Here is a 13,711-nt window from a genome sequence, read left to right as displayed (position 1 = left end):
CAGTTTTGGTTCATCTCCACTTTTCACCCCATGATCCACAGCCAAAATTACTGTACGATTCAGAGAAAATTAACAATAACATTTACCCAATATACAGTACTGTACTGTTAATATATTCATCTTTGACCTCAGATTACAGGAAAACTGTAAGAGGTGACACAGATATTTCACTGGATTCTGACTCTGGGTGACCCCCACTCTTCACCCTGTCATCCACAGCCAAAATTACTGTACGGTTTCTGAGATTGCTGTGTTAACAGAGTATGACAAAGGCTAAGAAAATATACTGCCTAAAATAATATCAAATTTAAACAACAAATTACAAAATTGCCACACCTGCTGTTATTGCCAGGTGTTCAATAGAGCATTTAGTCATAAAAAATACATATCATTGAAATATCATCAGCAAAAGAAATGCTCTCACTATGCAAGACCATGTTAGCAAATTCAGTTAATAAATATTGTATGAAATCTATACAGATGTTTGAAGGTATAATGCAAAGCATGTTTGTTTCTTATGGCTTACAAATGTGTTTTCCTTTAACATAATTTACATTTCATTGATACAGTTTCATACACGAAACAATAAAATAGGTTTCCTGAACTGTTCTTCATGGCCAAGATTTTGAATCCTTTTGAGGGTGATGCATTATCCATGAAGGTGGGCAATTTGTTCATTGATCTCTGACCCTCACTGACTCTGACGCCTCCTAATTCTGCTTCCAGCCTTGCTGATTAATTTGTTCTTCCTTTTGGCATCCCTGTCACTGATGCTGTCACCAGTTGTACACAACATCTGTTTGTCCACCAGTCTAATCTGTAATTCAGGTGAACCCAGAATTACCTGTATCTTTGTAATGTTTCAAAAAATATACACTATATGTTGATGTGCATTGTCCCACCTTTCTTTCCTTTATAAGTAAGAATCTCTATGGTTTTAATGACGATTCATATACAGATTGTGGAGGACATTTTATTCAACACTCAAATAAGTTCCTCACCAGCATACTGTAGTACAATTTCAGCCCACCGTTAATAAACCCATCCAATGCAGCGTTATCAGAGAAATTATGCAAGTGTTATGTTTGTATGTACTGGTAATCTATTTATCATTTATCATGATTCCTGCTCTGATGATTATTTTCTTCTCCTTCTGTAATTTTAATAGATAAAGGATGTTGAACATTAAGCTCCAAACAGGATGAATGAGGAAGACCACAGAGGAGAATCGTGGATGTAGTGAAAGAATACATGCAGATGGTTTTTTTTCATGGAGGAGGAGCAACTTCTGATACCATCTTAAAGAAAAAACACATAAAATTGAAGAGTAAAAATAATGACAACAGTATGTCTAAATTTTGTATTAATTTTTTAGAGCAAATGCAGTCTTGTCATGGTCAGAGTTGCCCACTCATATTTAACTAATTGAAATACAATTACTGAATTTAAATGCTTATGTTCTAATAAAAGGCATTGTTTAATACTTCTGCCATGACAACCCAAATAAATCAATGAGAGGGAAATGGGAAGATTAGTCATCAGGCAAGGTTTATTGTTCATTTACCATGCCTTGATAACAGTAAGCTTAACAAAAGAAAAAGGCTGGGGATGAGAACCGGGCTGCTGAGCCAGATAAAGACATTACTAAAACAAAAAGATGCCAACAGCTTCCCTAAAGTGGAAATCAAATAATATGCAAAACAAAAGGCCTGTGTAGCTGCTTGACACATAAGGTCAGTCACAGGATACAAAAGTGTCATCACCTGCCTAACCTAGTGCTTTTAACACTTAAAGCTCAGTTGAATGTGTTTGGGGTACCCCGATCTTATCTGTCCAGCCTCACACCCAAACACTCTAGTCACACACACAGACATACTAACAAAAGTTCAAAGACAGTCAGAAGCCAACCTGGGGTCCGTTCTTCGTACCTCGCTAAGTAAGTTAGCTGGATTTGATTGTTGACGATTTCGCGTGATCTTGGATCGTTCGGTTCTCCGAAGCTCATCCGGGACTTGCTGTCATAGCAACAGATCCGTGGCGTAAACCTGCTCGGGAGCAGGCTTACTTTATGTAAACAGGATTAGATCGCGGCCACTCAGGTATGTCCGCTTCATTTATACGAAAGCAACAGCGATATTTCTCCACTGTTTTACCATAAATAAATATTATCAATGTAACTATAATGCAGCATTTGATTCTTTTATTGATTTCATACAGATACATACAGGTCATTTCCTAAAAAAAGGGAAATGTACTGTTAATCATTCTATGTCATGTAGTAGATCATATGTCAGATGTAATTCATATTTTAGAGTAGTAATAGTAAATTACTTCGTGTAATCAAGATGAGAGACCACGGCTATAAAAGCAAAGGTGGATTTGGGAAGTCTGTCGCAGCCATGTCCTGTCCGTTTGTACGCGAGCAAGGAAGGTGCAAGATTGATAAGGAGAGTTTCCAGAATTCAGCGGATATTGCGGGATAGACAGGATCCTTTAGCTCAGCGCGACAGTGTGCTCATAGAGAGATATCGATTTTCCCGTGAGGGTATTATTTACTTAACACACTCTCTCTCTATATATGTATATAGATATATATGTATCTCCCAACTTACTGTGCATGCTTCAGTCACCCCTTGCATGGAAACAGGTAAAAGTGATGGAGTGTTATGTAAAACTACACACAAAAAAACCCACAATGTCAATAAATGTCACAGTACAAAAAGCCGGGGTGTGACGAGGGGGTGCAGGACCACCACCTGTCTTTATTTGCTCTGCCCTTTTCTTGGTTGCTGTTATAAACAAACAGATTATTTCAGGGTCTCTTTTCAAGAGACTAAAAGCAATATAAGTGATAAATATTACCATTCTGTAGAATATTCTTATATTTCACTTTTACTTGTTCCCATGTTAGTGGGTCCTGTTGTGGCTTTAATGTGAAAGAGGATATAATGTAATATAATATAATAAATTACTTACAAGTTTGATTTGTCAGCAACTTTCTGCCAGCCCTCTCTCCTTGCTTTTGCAGCCTTTGCGGTGTTCCCTTGCGTTTTAATTAAACTCTGAAACTCCTGATATCCCTCAGTCAAGAGTTCTTGCTCTGCTGCCGAAAAATACTGAGCGCGCTCCTTCGACATCTTCGCCGACCAATCACAGGGTTGCCAATCAATGTTTCTACTATCGATGCGTAGCCCCTTTTAAGCCACCCAGTGATCTCAGATTACTTCATCCAGCTATACTAATCGTCAACAACAGGTGTGTTCGGAGAACCGGATTAGCGAGCTCAAAGTTAGCGCGATGATTTGATCTTGGATGTGTCATTTGATCTTGGATGTAGTAAGCGAGGTACGAAGAACGGACCCCTGGTCCCCAAAACCATACACAGAGAAAACCAATTTCTTAATGAATGGTGGTTTATTTTTGCTACACTGGAATAAAGAAGCTCAGGGGTCCGTTCTTCGTACCTCGCTTACTACATCCAAGATCAAATGACACATCCAAGATCAAATCATCGCTAACTTTGAGCTCGCTAATCCGGTTCTCCGAACACACCTGTTGTTGACGATTAGTATAGCTGGATGAAGTAATCTGAGATCACTGGGTGGCTTAAAAGGGGCTACGATCGATAGTAGAAACATTGATCAGCAACCCTGTGATTGGTCGGCGAAGATGTCGAAGGAGCGCTCAGTATTTTACGGCAGCAGACCAAGAACTCTTGATTGAGGGATATCAGGAGTTTCAGAGTTTAATTAAAACGCAGGGGAACACTGCAAAGGCTGCAAAAGCAAGGAGAGAGGGCTGGCAGAAAGTTGCTGACAAATTAAACTCGTAAGTGATCCATGATATTACATTATATCATGTGATATTATATTATACCACATTATATTATATTACATCATATCCTCTTTCACATTAGAGCCACAACAGGACCCACTAGAACATGGGAACAAGTAAAAGTGAAATATAAGAATATTCCACAGAATGGTAATATTTATCACTTATATTGCTTTTAGTCTCTTGAAAAGAGACCCTGAAATAATCTGTTTGTTTGTTTATAACAGCAACCAAGAAAAGGGCAGAGCAAATAAAGACAGGTGGTGGTCCTGCACCCCTCGTCACACCCGGCTTTTTGTACTGTGACATTTATTGACATTGTGGGTTTTTTTGTGTGTAGTTTTACATAACACTCCATCACTTTTACCTGTTCCCATGCAAGGGGTGACTGAAGCATGCACAGTAAGTTGGGAGGTAGGTAGGTAGATAGATTGATTTATTTATTTATCTAGAGAGAGAGAGAGTGTTAAGTAAATAATACCCTGACGGGAGAATCGATATCTCTCTATGAGCACACTGTCGCGCTGAGCTAAAGGATCCTGTCTATCCCGCAATATCCGCTGAATTCTGAAAACTCTCCTTATCAATCTTGCACCTTCCTTGCTCGCGTACAAACGGACAGGACATGGCTGCGACAGACTTCCCAAATCCACCTTTGCTTTTATAGCCGTGGTCTCTCATCTTGATTACACGAAGTAATTTACTATTACTACTCTAAAATATGAATTACATCTGAAATAATCACATACATGACATAGCATGATTAATAGTACATTTCCCTTTTTTTAGGAAATGACCTGTATGTATCTGTATGAAATCAATAAAAGAATCAAATACTGCATTATCTTTAGTTACATTGATAATATTTATTTATGGAGAAACAGTGGAGAAATATCGCTGTTGCTTTCAGTATAAATGAAGCGGACATACCTGAGTGGCGCGATCTAATCCTGTTTACATAAAGTAAGCCTGCTCCCGAGCAGGTTTACGCCACGGATCTGTTGCTATGACAGCAAGTCCCGGATGAGCTTCAGAGAACCGAACGATCCAAGATCACGCGAAATCGTCAACAATCAAATCCGGCTAACTTACTTAGCGAGGTACGAAGAACGGACCCCAGAAAGACAAGAGTAACAGAAAACACAGAGCTGGATGCCATGGCATGCAACAGATGTTGTTCCATGCTCATTTTTGATTGTCTCAGTAAATATGTTAACTGCACAAACGTTGAAAATCTAACTCACTCACTTGTCCAATAGAAATAATGTTTTCCTTTATGTTCGTTAATTTTCATGTTACTATAAGTAATAGTAGTCTTAGAAGTATAAAAACAATTTTCAATTCTCATAATTTATATGAAAGTCTTTAATCACATCTTTTACAATATATTTTTAGCAATATGCTGTTGTCTTTTTCTCTGACACTCATTGTCTTTAACATTAATATTCTGAATTACATATACAATATCTTGCCTTTTGATTACAGGTTTCATAAAAATTTTTGTTTTTTTCATACTGCAACTCATAGAAATATTTCTGCCAATACTATTTTGATTATATTTTATACATGACATTAAAAGGTTGTACATTGCCTTAACATTTTTTAGTTTTTGCTTCATTATTAGAATTAAATTAGTATTTTTTGTTAATTCAATGCAAACTGATGTGTGGGACAAGAGTCACATGACATATAGCCACCCCACCTTTGATCTTTCGGTATTTATTGAGTTGTTGCGTCGCACGCACTTAACCTTTCTTCGAGGCCTACGTGGACAAAAATTTTCGGTTTACCCACCAACAATAAAATGGAAAGGTGAGTAATTAACACTAAAAATTGGACTATTAACAAGAAACGAGAACATTCTAGCCATTTAATGCCAGTTATTTTCCTCAGTCTAATTATAGAAAATTGTTTTAGATTGTTTGCGCTTTGTATATAGTCTTCGTCCAGAAATGTGTCTAAAATCATAATTTTTAGAATTTGAAAACTTTAATAATATTGATATACTAACTGATGGAGTGTGTGTGTGTGTGTGTGTGTGTGTGTATGTGTATATGTGTATATGTATAGACGGGGAGAGAGAGAGAGACACACACACACACACACACACACACACACACACACACACACACACACACACACCATATACCTAAGATTAGATTTTGTACTCTTAAGCGTACATTTAAAAGTAACACACTCCATTTAAGCATAGTGAAAACTTTTGATGTATCTTTTTTTTTAATATAAATATTCATTAAGAAAAAGAAGTGATAACACATTGAGATAATTGAAAGATACATAACATTTTGTAGTATGAACAAATACGTTAAAACAAAATCCATGTTTGGTTGAATTAGTTGTAAAACAACCAGAATAAGTAACACTGTTCACCATGATAAATAACTCATCTTACAAGTCTTTTTGTCACATAAGGTCATAAATTCTCTTTTAAGCAACGATTTGCACTGGATATTACCAGATTTTAATTTTTCATTGGCTTGACACAATGACTCTTTCAAGTCGTCGTGATTGTGATAATGATTGTAAAGTCCGTTCACAGCAACGGTCTTTAACAGCTTGTCTTTGTGGTTTAGGAGCCACTCAAAATGTCTATGTAACAGAGTATAACATTATTAATAGTAATAAATCAGGTAGGGAATGTGTATTATATACAGTGAATTAGTGCTTGTGTTTTTTAACTATAGTGTTAATTACAGTAATTTGCACTGTGAATTTTAAAACTTTGAACTTGGTGATAGTTTCTTAGCAAATAAATATTAAAAAGGACTGTGTTAGTTAGTGCTTGTATGTCCAAAAATCTAACTGCTACCAGTTATGTTGTTGGCATAGAAAAATGCACCAAAAAGATTTTTCCGCATCATGCGTTTTGGACATCACTAGAGTGTGGATACTTGGAGTGCCCCAAAATGTTTTCTGAAGTCTATTAAACTTAAATGAAGAGTTCACATTTATGCTGTTTCATATGTTATTGTTGATCAGCATTGCAAGGTTGATCTCAGGATAATGGATATGTTCATATGGTTTGTATTAATTTTAATTTGTCTCAAAATTTCAGGACCTGCACTTTTTCAGTTTTTGGAAAGGCAAGTAATTTAACAAACAATAATGTGATACATTATTGTGGTGTAAGTGATACAGACTGAACAAAGGTATGATGTGTTAATGTCACTGTTCTCTTTTACATAAAAGGCACGGACAATTTCAAAATCCCTGCCAAATATATTAGAGATCATTCACAAGTATGCTGAACCCGGGACCAGTCTAAAGACCTACAGTGTTCACAAAGTGCATGGCTTTTGGGAAAATGTCTCAAGAGATTTGGGAGTGCCTAATACATGTCTTAATAGGAAAAAAATTCTCAAGGCAGTCCTGCAGTATTAAAAGGTAAGCAATGTTTTTTCATAAAGTATTTATATTTAGTCCATTTAAAAAAAAAAAAAGTTTTAAAAAAAGAACAGATATTTCTTTGGTAGAACTTCCTGTAATAAAAATTATTATGCAAAAATCAAATATTTTTACAGACCACATCAGGGGTAGAGGGTCCCTTGCTACAGACTGATTTTCCTACTGCAGAGACAACACTTGGAGATGATGTTCCTTCTATTGTAAGAAATGTGTCATACACTTACTGTCAGATTTAAAATTTTGAAGCCATTATGACAACCTTATCCAGCTACAGTAGAGATCCAGCTTTTTAGATACAGATAAAACAAATTCACTCCAAAATGTCATCTTGAAAATAATTTAAATCTTGAAACAGAGTAATAATGAGTCATATGGAGAGCAAGAAAGTAGATTACAATAGGCTTAACAGCAAGTAAACGCATATCAAAGCAAATCACCAAACCATGAGGTGTAGAGCCTTAAGCACCCACAGGACAGCCACACAAAGACCTGACGGTGCGCACACACCGAACGCGATAGAGGCGGCCAGAGCGTCAGGTGTACATGTAAAGTCAATGGAAAGAGCGCGATGACACGCGATTGCGCATCCGGCGAACATGCGGAAGCAGATTTGCGTCGCGAAAACGCCAAAACCCATGAAAGCGGCGTCAGTGTACCACGTGGGCGCGTTTGACTCGTGAAGAAAACCACGCGCGTGTCAGATTGTGTGTTGCATTTTGTGCTGCGCCCGTGCCGCGCCAACCGCTGGAGTTGGAAAATATGAACTCCGGCGTCAAATCGCGCCCGACAACCAATCAGGAGGCGGTGGCGTGGCTGTAACCAGGTCACGGGGCAGATCAAACCAAAGCCCTTCATTCTTCATTCAGTATGGAGGAAAAACTCATCACTGCCGTGGCTAATCGCCCAGAGCTGTATGATGCCAGCTGCTACTTCTACCGAGACAGGAATAAAAGGACCGAGCTTGGAGGCACAGAAGTGAGGAGATCGGGCAACCTGGTAAGTTCATTCATTCTCCTTTTAATTTTCAGACTGACCCGATAAAGCGCGCAAAAGCTAGCAAGCCCGCCTACTGTCCCGCTATTTTCCCACTGATGTACAAATACCTTTCCGCTAACAAGATAATGTGTTTATTCAGAGGACATCTGCAGCACAACACATCTGGCACAACTTCCTCCCACATTTCCGGTCCACGCGCGTGGAAAGATGCAATTTTGAGGCGCGATGGGTTTTTCTTGGACACGCGTTGAGGTGCGAATGTGCACGCGTCAAATTAGGGGCGTTTAGGGCGTTTTCGCTCGCCTCTATCGCGTTCGGTGTGAACGCAGCCTGAGTGTCACATCTGACCTCCATTTTAAAGGAGTAACCAACTCATCCTCCTGCTGCTGACTAACTTTTCACTCCTTGTCTTCCACCCTTCTAATTTCTCCATTTGATCTTGTTATTGCCCAATCAAGTTCCAAAATCTGAATCAGAATATTACTTTATCATTTACAATAATTATAGTACTATATTCCTTTGCTGAATATTTTTTCCCTTATAAAACCGTCATTACATAGTGATTCCTTTCAAAATATTTTGTAATGATGTATGTTAACAAAGACATACAGATATTTCAGTCTAATTGTTATGTTTTAATAATTAATTTGTAATTCGTTAGAATGAGGAAGACATTGTTGTTGCGCCAAAGTCTCCACAATCTGTAGGAAATGTACCTTTACCTTCAAGAAAAGAGGTAATTATTTGTATTTTATTTAGTATTACATTGTGATACCTTGGAAAAACATTAATTTGTAAATAAACGAAAACGCTTTCTCTTCCCAGAATGCACTTCAAAAAACTGCAGAGAGCGGCATCCATACCCCAGACACACAATCCCTCGAGAGTGACTCTAAATCTTCATCTTCAAATGCAAATGCTAAGGTAATTTCATAAATTTCACTGTATTTAATACATAATGATGCTGTTTCATAGAGACACTGTAGTGACAAACATTGAAAGTATTTATATATCTTTTTGAAATAGATATCTGTATGTTGCAGAGGAATGAATCAGATGAATCAGCTAAGATCAACACAGACAGTAGCAGTTCAGAAGAAAGATTTTTCACATCTGGTTTGCCACAGCAGAAAGCTTTCTTTTTCATAAATGAGAATGAATGGAAGGAGTTACGGCAACATCAGTCAGGAAGACTATTTAAAGGACTGCAGTGGACAAATATTATTGCTTGTGGAATCAGAACCCTTAATCCGTACTGCAGTTTTGGATTTCGGAGACAGTGTGAAAAAACTCTCTTCAAGATCAAAGGCACCGGTTTTCAGGTGTATGGGGTACTGCAGATTTCAGGACTGCCCTGTCACTGTGGATGTGGTGGTTTATGACAAAGAGACACTGAAAGCAGAAGTCGTTTTTAAAGGAGGTGAGGTCTGCCATAATAACAAAGAGCTGAAAAGGCAGCCTGTGCGTGCACAATCACGTCAAAGTGCTGGAGAACTCTTCAAAAACAAATTACCAAGGAGCTTGTACTTGGAGTCTTTACAGAAAGTGCCACAAAAGGTGATCCAATCTGGCAACAGGGATGATGCTCCAACAAAAGAAGTCTTGAAAAACATTGCATGGTCTGAAAGAAAAGCCAGTAGAGCAGATCCCAACGAGTTGATTAGCTTACAAAAGATAATTCAACAGTATCAGGACACTGAAAAGGATGTACTGCAGAAGATTCTGATGCATCCAAAGGGCTTAATGCTATGGTCTAAGAAAACCTTGTCAGTTTTTCATCAAAGATGCAAAGAAGACATTTTGTACTTTGATGCCTCTGGAAGTATAAGAAAAGAAAGTGCTGGAAGGCCACCATACTATGTGTATGAGTTGGTTGTCAGAAACCCATCCAAAGGTGCTTCTCCTCTTCCAGTTGCTACATATGTCACATGTGACCACACTACAGCCTCTTTGACATACTTCTTGCAGGCCTTTCAGACTGATCTGGTAAGAGCATTTGGTAATCGGGCCTACAACAGGCCTGTCATGTTCATGTGTGATGGATCCCTAGTACTCCTCCGATCCATTTCCATGACATTCTGCAGAACAAGTCTAGAGGATCTGTTGCAGAAGTACTATGTCTTACTCACTGGCCAGCATTCAGCACAGGAATTCAACATTCCCATTCTTCATCGATGTTTGAGCCATGTCATGAAAAATGCCAAGGACCTTTGTAAAAAACAGTGAGTACATTTAGATCAATAATTTCAAAAGAATACAAGATTTGTAATGTAAAGGCCCTACTAACAGTGATTTCATTCATTCCTTTTCCCAGCATTCCAGAGAACTACGGGCTTGGGATGCATGTGTTTGGGCTCCTTGCATGCTGTGATAACTTAAAAGACATGGATGATGTTGTCCATAGCGCAGCAATAGTGTTTTGCAGTCCTTGTAGTGGAAGGAACGTAACAAAACACTACAACAACTTGAAAATCCTTATGCAAAAAAGGGGGACCCTGGATTTGGATGAAAAGACTGTGATTGCTGAGGACTACAAGGTTAGCTAAGATTTATTATTTAAGTAATCTTATTAATAACTTTTTTACTTGTGTATGTCCCAAATGAATTAATGAATTTACATTATTAAAAATATATGTATTTTAAACCACAATAACATTTTATATAATTAATTTTTCTTTGCTTTGATAACTTACTGAATATAGATATATATCTGTTTTACAGACTGATGTTCAGAATGCCCCCTTGAAGACCCATTTCCAGAAAATTGTTGATAATGCAACACTGGACTGTGAGGGTGAAAGAAACATCTTTCATGCACCCAAATTTATTGCTGGTCTGGTAAATCACCTTCTACCACATGCAACTTTGTGGTCATCAATGATGCTCGGTACATTTTTTTATTTGTTGTATTACTATCATAAATTGTCATTTATTAATAAATGTAAATGTGCTAAATGTTGAATTATCTATTTTAATTATGTTTTTGAATTACTTGTATTCTTCTTAGGGGATCTTGGACATCATGGTACTGGTCCTGCTTACCAGCAGCTCAGTAAACTCTATGGTGACATTCAGCAATCCAAGAACCAGGTATCATAGCGAGAAGAATAAGTGAAAAAGAAACATAAATTGTATATAAATTTACAATACATAGATATTGACTTAAACAATGTACTATTGCATTTAAGAATTTTACACAAGACAACAGAACCCAAGGAATCATGGAGAAAAGCCAGTGGGATTTGAAAAAAATCTGTATCCAGAGAAGGAGACTGACAAGACTTGATGACTTTGTGGAAATTTATCAAAAAATGCACGATGTCCTCCTGCTTGAATATGCAGACATGAAAAAATCAAGACAAAAGGTATGAATAACTTCCTAATAATGAAAATGTTTTATACAAATAGAACAAGAAACTAAGAAAAAGTGAAAACATTTGGATATGACTATAGAATTAAGAGAGAATAAAATAAGTAAGCACTAAAAGTATGTATGTGTAATCAACAGTCTTTTCGCGTGGAAATGGAGAAATGGAAAGACAAACGCATTAAACGGAAAGGTGTGTACGTGTCACCGTTAGTGACAGAACTGCCACTGAAGAAAAAGAAAACTGAGGTAAGTCATCATGTTCCCATTATTTTCAATAATTAAACCTTGTGATGTCCTCCCGATTGCCATACTCCTTTTGTCCTCTGGGGTAAAGCGTCTGCTTTGACTATTTATGAAGCATCAATTATAACTTATAAATTATCATCCGTGGAATACAGTTTTATCAAACTGTATTCCAACCGATTACCTGAAATTTTTATGTTTTTTGACATTGTATTACACCTAGGCATGGGCCTTAGTGAACCCCACTTTAATGACAAACAATGCATGTCCATAGGTGACACAAGTGCAGGAGGAAGCTCAGGTTTTTTGCTTTTTGCTGGTCACACCATGTACAGCTTTGTTTTCAGCAGTTGTAGGCCAAGGGCATATGAATTAAACAAGCTTTCAAGGGTGATCATTGTCTTTTGGAGACCTACTGTATTAAGCACAGCTCGCGTGCCCTGACTGCAGGCAAGCAAGTTTGCAATCGTACACTAGCATGTTCTCTGTACAGCTGGACCGGGCATCACATACTGCCCATGTTTTTCTCTCATAGTTCCTCTGTTTACTTGGGATGTAATGTTGGACAGAGTCCTTTAAGGGGACTAGGCACTCATACACAGTCATATCAGTGCCTGTATGGTACACCAACAGCAGGACAGATGCTCACTCGTTACATACATCTCAATTCAGAACAAGTTTGTCTCATTCATGACCATATTCTATTGTCTATTATATTCTATTATATAAAGTCATTCAAAAATGTTATCTGTTAACAGATAAAAGGGAAGACCACTGTTCAAACCTTTAAACAGGAACAGCACAAACAATATGATGCTCGTCAAAACCAGGTATTTTTAGAGATGTTTTTAATGTCTACATTTATGTTTTGTGTGTTATTGTCATAAATGACTCTGAAAATTGACATGTGTCTATCTTTGTAGGATGAGAGCCAGGAACAAATATCTGTTAGCCAAAAAATTGCAACATACATGGCTAATAAAGTGTCTGTCACAGTATGGAAAGGAGATTTATGTGCCTTCAAAGTGGATGCAATTGTGAATGCAGCTAATGAAAGTGTCTCTCACATGGGTGGACTTGCAGAGGCACTGTCTGCTACTGGAGGACGTACTATCCAAGCAGAGAGTGATGTCTTCATTGCCTAAAATGGCAAATTAAAGGCTGGACAAGTTGCAGTTACCACAGCAGGCAAACTACCTTGCATGAAGCTGATTCATTTGGTAGGCCCGTGTCTGCAGAATGACCCCACAGTGCACATGATATCCCATGCAAAGAAACTTTTAACTAAAGGTATTTTGAATGTCATGACATGTGCAGAAGAGCACAAATTTTCATCTGTTGCCATTCCAGCAGTGAGCTCTGGAATATTCAACTTTCCAGTCTCAATTTGTGCTGATGTTGTAGTCACCACAATCAAAAAGTACATTGAACATAAGAACCCCACAAGTCCTCCATTTGAAATACACCTGGTAAACAACGATGATCCAACCGTGAAGGAAATGGAAAGGGCCTTCAAAGAGATCCTTTTGGAGCCACTCTCTGATGTCAGGAGGACATGAGTACACCCATTTTTAAAGTATAATTGTTATTTTTAGTGTTAGAAAGATTTTTTAACAATAAGCATGAATAAATAATTATTATGAAATAACAAGTGAAATGAAAGAATTAGAGCATCTTTGATGCATAGAATAACCCTTTTCAAATTGTGCAATAAAAATTAGGCCACAAAAAGTAGCAGTCATTAAATACATTCAGGCTATGTTGTTCTTCTTCGTTTGTTATGATTTTGTAAGCCAACAAACACCGCACTTAGTTAGTATTATGTGAAATATATCAGCATTA

The 13,711-nt window shown here is 37.6% G+C and overlaps 1 long non-coding RNA gene across 1 annotated transcript; it reads left to right on the top strand.

Annotated features, from left to right (window-relative positions):
- Positions 1 to 11,563: 11,563 nt before the first annotated feature.
- Positions 11,564 to 13,429, top strand: LOC120434694. Its single transcript, XR_005609284.1, has 4 exons — positions 11,564 to 11,621; positions 11,765 to 11,872; positions 12,628 to 12,699; positions 12,793 to 13,429. It is a non-coding gene; the product is annotated as an uncharacterized LOC120434694 (long non-coding RNA).
- The last annotated feature ends 282 nt before the right edge of the window (positions 13,430 to 13,711 follow it).

This window comes from Oreochromis aureus, linkage group 19, assembly GCF_013358895.1.
Source record: "Oreochromis aureus strain Israel breed Guangdong linkage group 19, ZZ_aureus, whole genome shotgun sequence".
Lineage (NCBI taxonomy): Eukaryota > Metazoa > Chordata > Actinopteri > Cichliformes > Cichlidae > Oreochromis > Oreochromis aureus.
This window is presented reverse-complemented; position numbering and strand designations above follow the sequence as displayed.